This window comes from Fundulus heteroclitus, chromosome 12 (genome assembly GCF_011125445.2).
Source record: "Fundulus heteroclitus isolate FHET01 chromosome 12, MU-UCD_Fhet_4.1, whole genome shotgun sequence".
In the NCBI taxonomy this organism is placed as follows: domain Eukaryota; kingdom Metazoa; phylum Chordata; class Actinopteri; order Cyprinodontiformes; family Fundulidae; genus Fundulus; species Fundulus heteroclitus.
The window spans coordinates 43,580,370-43,588,484 of NC_046372.1; positions in this window are offsets into that span (position 1 = coordinate 43,580,370).

An 8,115-nucleotide genomic window follows, 5' to 3' on the forward strand; every position below is an offset into this window, starting at 1 on the left:
TGGCTAAAGCAGGTATATGTAGACCGGTGAGCCAAGTTGACTAATTAGTGGCAGCAGGTGGAGTGATCTAGAGTAGGGTGATGGCTGGAGAGGAGACTGAGCTGATTGGATGATGACGGGTGGCTGAGAGACTATGAGTCTGTTAAATAAATAAATAAATAAATAAATAAATATATATATATATATATATATATATATATATATATATATATATATATATATATATATATATATATATATATATACCCAAACAATATCAGTGACACATTATATATATTTTTTTATCATTAAAAAGTAAGATAGTAAATACACAAAGCCCACGAGTGAAAGCGAATAGGATGAAATATGAAATAAATCAGCATATATTTTTTTAATAATAATAGGTCATTATCTTAAGTGGGCCAGTCTGAGGCATGAATCTCCAGGGCTGAAAATGAGTCCCTCTCTGGCCATGACTGTCAGCCGCTACTGAAGGGCGCCAACAGCTCCTCTGAGAGCGCCAGTGAAGAGATGGCAGGAGGCAGGACAGAGCAGAGCTGTCTCCCTGACTTTTTATGAAAAGGAAAAAGCAGTAATAAGGCTCAAAGTACCACGTAAACGAGGTCCAAGTATGGAAGCATGTGCGTTGTGCAGTGTGTAAATGTATCGTTCTGCCTAGATGAATGATATATTTGGTCTAAAAATATCTCAGGTTAGGTTATAACTATTGACAACGGAATAGCACTGAAATATTTTTGTTATTAGCAGCTTGTGGCTTTTACCTGGAGGCACGTTCACCTATCTTTTCTCTGATGGTTTAATGAAAGTTCTGCTGCTTTTCCCCACTTGCATAGTATAATCAAATGTAACCCTGTCTCACTAGCGAGCCACAATGATATATTTGTGGAGTGCAGCAATGATTTGAGGAACGTCATAGGAATGAGCTGAAACTTATAATCATGCAGGTCTCCTGCTGGGCTTCACAATGCCAGATCAGCTCCCTCCGTGTGCGCTCTAAGATTGCCATGAGAAATGAGGAGCGGCACTGGTGTTGAGAGAAGGGTGGTGATTACAGGCTGACGTGGGTGAGTGGACAAGAGTTTCAGCTACTTTATGTTTCAGTGTTATAGCAAAGTAGAGCTCAGTGTCCATTTTCTTAGCTAAAGAACTACGGTACATTTGTGGAGAGGTCTGTCTAAAAGTTACTAAAAGGAAATTTTGTGTCACTTTACAAACTATAGGCCACCAGTTATAAGTCCTAGACGAAAAAAGTTGTGCAAATACCACACAAAAGCCAAAACGTATATGGTTTTCAAAGTGTTTTACCAAGAAAAATCTGAGAAAAGAAGGGAGGGAAACTGAATTCACATCATGATGCTCGTGTGTGTGTGTGTGTGTGTGTGTGTGTGTGTGTGTGTGTGTGTGTGTGTGTGTGTGTGTGTGTGTGTGTAAGTGTTAGGTCTCTCCAGGGCACAAGATGTTTGTTGGTGGGTGTGGTCTGCAGCAGCAGCTAATGGAGATCTTCTCATCAACCCGCTAGAGTTAAAAAGAGCTGTGATATTACCCTGATTTAGTAACAAAGGTTGTGTGGTTGTTAAAATGTTGCTTGTTTTGCAGTCATTAGCCTGATTGGGTCTTGTTACGCTCCAATCTTTATCCTTGAATTTTTGGGACCAAAATTAATAACCTCTTTATGAAGCTGGAGAACATTCTCTTCCATCCACTCCTTGATATTATGGACATGCTGACTCAGTGACTGTGTTGGTCTGTGGTTAAGTAGTGGCACAAAGATATACACTTATGTTTGTCATCAGCATACATATAAGAAATATTGTAGTTTTTAAGACTGTAAGATGGCGGGATCTATAGATGTTAAAGAAAAATGTCCTGAGAATGGATTACTCATTAGCCGCTCAATTGACTTTTGCTTGCCCAAATTGATTTGATCAAGCACCAACTTAGTAAGTCACCTTCCGCTTGAAGCAACCATCACTAATGAACAAGACACCACGATAATTAGAGCCAGATATGTCTGAATTGCTTGCAAATAATCAGAATTTGCTGGACTCCATGAAAAGGGATCAAAACCACAGCCTGGAGAGTATAAAGCATTAATGTATTGCACGTTACTTATTTAGTTGTTATTGTATTTAGTTTGAATGCATTAGAAGTAAGAGTGAACAGGACTGCTTAGAGCTGCGTTCTACTTGTTTTACTGCTGTTAGCAGATTGAAATCAGATGCTAACTTCATGTTTTACACCTGAAACAGTGTCATGTTCAAAAATGTTCAGTGTGAACGTGAACTAAACGAAGCCGTTAAACACACAACACTGGGTTTAGCAGGTGAATGGTTGTTGAGAAAGTGTTTCATCTCTCAGTAGGGTAAGGATAACTCCTGACAGAACATATGTATCTATTTGTATCATGTTTTTGTGTTGTTCAGGACCCAGGGGCAGAGAGGAGGCCAGCAGGAGACTACAGAAAAAACATGTTTTGATAACAGAACATTTTAGCTTCGAATGGACCGGAAACGTCAGGTTGTGGACAGAGGCGTTACCATGAAGTAACTGAACCAGGGAGTATTTAGACTGGGAAGTTTGGTTACTGAATGCTTAACAGCTGAGTGAATGAACAGATGGGGAACAACTGTTTAAAACCAGTGCATATATTCTCAAGAATACTAAGACTAAAAGTAGCTCTTATTGACAACATTTTAAGAAGAATCTTAGAATTTCCAGAAGGCTATGATTTTTCTCCTGATTGTACGTCAGTAAGATAAAAGTTATTCACAAAGCACCCTTGGTCTTAAGATAGCTAGTTGAGAATGTATGACTTTATTTTAGTGATGTATAAACTTGAATTGCATAGGTCCCCTTTTACCTTCTGGGAAAAAGGTAACCCGTAGAGGTATAAATCACACCATGGATAGCCCTCTTGATTTGGGCAGGGTTGAAAGCTCGTGTAGGCTCTCCAGCGGATGTAACAGGAGAATCTAACAAAAGAAAGAGAGAAAGTGAAGCAAAGGAAGGACGTTCCATACGCTTAATAAAAATATATGTAATTTAAAAATAGAAATTGTTGTTATACACCACTGTGTCTGTGTAACAGCAGTGGTGTATAATGGAAGTGAATCAATCCAAATGAAGTGGTGAAATAATTGGGCATTCTCCACCCCACTGAACTGAGTCCCCTAAAGTATTCTGGTGTGAAAACACCTTGGGTTCCTGAGCTTGAGGCACAGTACATCCTTCTTTGAAGGAGAACCATAACTGTAAACTTAAGGGACTTTCTATCACCCATGTCTACGCCACACCACCCTGTTTAAATAAATGAATAAATACAGTTTTTGTAGAGAATTTCTTAAGGTATATATTTTTTATGCAATGCCTTGTAGTTCACAAACAACCATTTTCACTCTCACTGAAACGAGTGGGAGCAAATCCAAGCCAGTCTTTATCTACTCCATAAACTCTGTAGGATGCGTGCTGTAGAGTGAGATAATTCACATTTTTTTCCAGTATGGAGGAGGTGTTTACAGCTGCTTGCCATCTTTTATTTGACCATGAGAATCTTGCAGTGGCAAGCCACTTGTGCTTTGAGATAGAGACAAAACTCCATAGGCATGAACTGAATTAATGCCTTCATTTCCATATTTCCTTTTGAACTGTACGAAATGACTTGCAGGGATGGTTAGGGCACGATTTCAGCCCACAGACTTACAGCTATAAACATTTAACAGTCAAATATAAGCATTTGTGCTGCTGCAGTAAGTATTGGACTTTTCATAAAATCCAACTCTGAAACATTTTGAAAACTAAACTAAAGTGAAACTCTGACTTCACTTCAAGATGGTTGTTGGGCCTTGAGTCAAATGCGTCGACATTTCCCGAGCTCATAAGGCTTCAGTTTTGCCTCTGGTAAATGTTGATGCACACTTGATGGTCTGCCTGATTGAGTGTCACCCCTAATTAAGAACTTCTTACCTGCTCCTTCGCTCCTCCGGGGGATCACGTGGGAAAAAAAACTCCTAAATCCACTCTGGTCTTATTTCTTTCTACTGAGGCCTTCCTCTTCTTCTCTTAAATTTGTAAGCGGTTCGCTTCTTGCGATTCTCATGTTAAAAATATACAGTGAGAGCAGTGGAGCTACAATGAACGGCTAACACTGAAGCTAACCGCTAAGCTAACCGGATACATAAACACTAGCAGTGCGCATACGCAGCCAGCAAGCGGAAACTAACCAGGAACGTGCACACATACTGGTGTAATGTGAGCATGTCAGAATGATGGCATGTGGGACAACCAATAGATAAGGGGATACCCCTGAAACTCGAGGGACAGAGGGGGTGAGGGCAGGATCAAAGCTCTGACCAATCCCTGCCATTGGGTCCAAAAGACAGGACTGGTCAGAGTTTTACAGGCCTACTGCTCTCACAGAGATCTATTTTTGAATCCTTCTTTCTCTGAACACATAATGTATTGACAACTGTCAGGATGGAGGGCCCATTTCAGCCAGTATAAGGTGTACATTTACTCATTTATTGAAAAACAAAACAATTACTGGATACAAATAGAAGCGTGATAGAAGGTCAAGTAGAGCGGCTGCCTTGCTGGCTGTGCATAATCGGATTAAATGCTAAACTGATGCTGCTACAATTTACACTGGCTAGTGGGGTGACCAGTGGGGCGGCCAAGAAATGGCATGGGGGGGCCATGGCCACCCCTGGCCACCCCCTGGTGGCGCCACTCCCCGAGACACTGCCCCAAGGTTTTAAAAAAAATACACAGAGAGATATATAGGTCATAATTTCTTTCGCAAAAAATATCACAATCAAACAAATTTTGGTAAATTTGAATTAGAAATCTCCGATCATTTCATTGAGATTTTATGTAAAGGAGTAACACAAAGTCGTCATAATTGTGAAATAGAAGAAACAGTAGAGGAAAAATAACCCTGTTTTTTTCATTAAAAAAACATTATACGAGACTGTGATATGCATTTGTTTTCAGCCTATGTCAGTTAATACTTTGTTGAACCACCTTTCACTCCTTGGAGTCTATCTCAACCAGCCTTGTACATCCATGGCTTCAACCATTCGAGAAGCGACCCAGCATGAGGCGGCCAAACATGTTGCAGTATTATGCTTTAAGGTGGAACATACAGCTGTGACAAAAGAAAGAGTTGCATTATCGTGCTTCAAAAACGTTAAAAAAGAAAAATCACTCGACATGAATACATCAGTGTTGCTATCCAAGTACGCGTGCCTTACCAGCCTAACTTGTTGCGGTTTCTCATGGCACCTGCTGCTTACAGCATTTTCATTTGATACCGTGATTTGCTAAAACCTGACTGTCCCTCCTTTCCCTGAACAGATTTGGTGAGAGCAGATTGATAATGTGCAGAAGAGTGCCACACATTATCGGTTTGGCTTGCCAGGTTATGGTCTACGTAGGTTTACACTTTGGGCAATTTTTCAGATGATGCATTGAAAAGTTCTAAGTGAAATTGTAAAACCTCGGGATACTGTTTTATAACCTGATCTTGCCTTTAACTTCCCAAAAGCTTTCTCCCTGACATGTCTGCTGGGTTCCTTCATGATGCTGTTTATTTTGTAATGTTCTCCAACAAACCGGCCTTCACAGAACAGCTGCATTTATACTCAGATTCAGTTATACACACATGGAATCTGTTTACTAATTGGTTAACTTCTGAATGCAACAGGATGAACAATTTTTTTATGGTATCAGAGTAAAGAGGGCTGAATACAAACGTTCACCACACCTGTTATCCATCACATGATATCCAAATAAAACACACTGGAGGGTGTGGTAGTAACAGGACAGAATGTAAATGAACAGCTCTTGCAGCTAACACTAGGTTTTATATGCACGGCTGATATTGGATTTGGAAGTTAGGGTTGATTAATAAAAAACAAAAACAAAACAACAGCTTTCAGTTGATGTCCGACTTGAATCTTGTAAACCCAAACTTTTCTCTGCAGACACATACATAATTATTGCTGTCACTGTCCGTGACAGCAGACAAATACAGAAGTAGTTTTGGTCATTTTCTCATACAAAGTGTAGCATCATATTTGCATCTTTGTAATCCCTCTGGTCCATACATTTACATTATATGTGTAAAACAAGTCTGGACAAGCCTGATATGCTTGAACAGATGATAAAATGTAATTTAAACAGGATTTACAACCATGCAGACTGGGAATAGTTGCACTTCTGACATTACCTCATACTACATAAATTAGACCACAATTATTTCCCTAAATTTATTTTGTTTCTCAGTGCGCAGATCACGGTTGTACATTTTCTGACATGGGTTTATAGATCAGGTGTACTGCTTTGCTAAGTGTAAAATCTTGGCACACTGAATGTGTCAGAGGCAGTCAGGCTCACACTGCTGCGTTTTCACGGCTTATTTCACTCCCGATGTCTTCTATAAAAATATATATGGACAGATTGACAAGAACAAAACTTTGATTTTTCATGTCTGACCTTCAAATGGGTCCTGACCTGAAGGGAAGATGAGTTTTTGTTGCAGCCCTCCCACGTCTTCTGTTGAACCTTTGTAACTGCAAACTGCAGACTCTTGAAGTTCTCTCGAAGCCATACAATTATTTTTTTTCTGAACAAAGACATAAATACAGGTGGAAAATCCATTTAGAGCAATCTGCCCCCAAGATATTTTTGTTGACGAAAAGTGGATGCAGGCCGAAAAAAGCAGAACGGTCAGAAGTTTCTGTGCAAGCATTCTGAACGAACTCAGCGTTTCCTGAGCTGAAAGTACATGTGCTGCAGAGAGCTGTAAAAAGTGTTGCCCAAATAGCTTGAGTAAATAAAAAAGGATGTTTTCAGATGATGATTTCATTTATCAGGGGGAAAAAAGCTATCCAAACCAACCTGGCTCATTCTGCCAAAGGATTTGTCCCTGAAAACCTAGTACCTGCCTGTCCAACCCTCTGCAGCAACAACTGCCATCAAGACTTTGTGATAACTCACAATGGGTCTTTTATATCAACATGGAGGAATTTTGACCCACTCTGCTTTGCAGGAATTATTTAATTTAATCTAAATCACTTTGGAGGGTTCTTTCATAAATCTGTTTAAGGTAATGCTGCAGGGTCTCAGTTTGATGATGTCCGAACTTGAGTAGCCCACTCCAGCTTCAGATTCAGAAGTGGAGTTGCTGGTCTGCTTTGGATCACAGCTCTGCTACATAAGCCCAGTGTGCTTGATCTGAAAGTCACAAACTGATTTAACAATCTCATTCACAATTTGTGTAATTGTAATTCCTCCAACTCCTGAAGCAGTAAAGCAGCCCAGGCCACCACACTACCACCAGAATCAGAATCAGAATCAGAAATACTTTAATAATCCCAGAGGGAAATTGTTGTTTCAGTACAATCGCCATAACATAAACAAACAAACATCACAAACATTTCAGGGGGAGATGATTTACTGAGGCCTTGCTGCTAAGGAAGCGCCTTACACGGTGCCCACATGGCGCTGCCATTACTCTGTGGAAAAATAGAGGAAGGTGAGAGGAAAAAAAACATTATTTATACTTTATCCTATAACAGGATACAGTTTGATGTATCAAAAACCTCTTGCACAAAAAGCACAAATAAGACGAGACACATATAGCAGAAGGTAAACATTTGAGACTAGTCGCGTGTACATAAGTTCATCAGTTTATATGAGCATCAGTTATGAGTGTCTGTTTGGGTGAAAGTCTTTATATTTCCGTGAACAGTCTCCAGAGGCCATTGTCCTTGATGTTATCAGCCAGTCAACAGTTCAGTTTGTTATGAGGGCAGGCTGCACTACTTTCCTGTCAGCTTTAAGTCTTTTGCTGGCTCCAAATGGTGAAATCCAATTTTCCAAATTGTTGGGCTTTTCCGTGCTTCACATCCAGATTTTATCCCAAACTCCCCTTGAGTCCAACCACCGAAGCCAGTCGGCGTCCCAGCAAATCCAGCTTTTCGGCTCTGCTCCTCCACCTTCCAGAACTGTCCGTTCACCGCCTTAGTGAGCGCGTCATATGCAGCCCGCAGCCTGATCAAGGCCAAATGGCTACCGACATATGCTGAATTTGCTGATACTTCAAAAATCCACCAG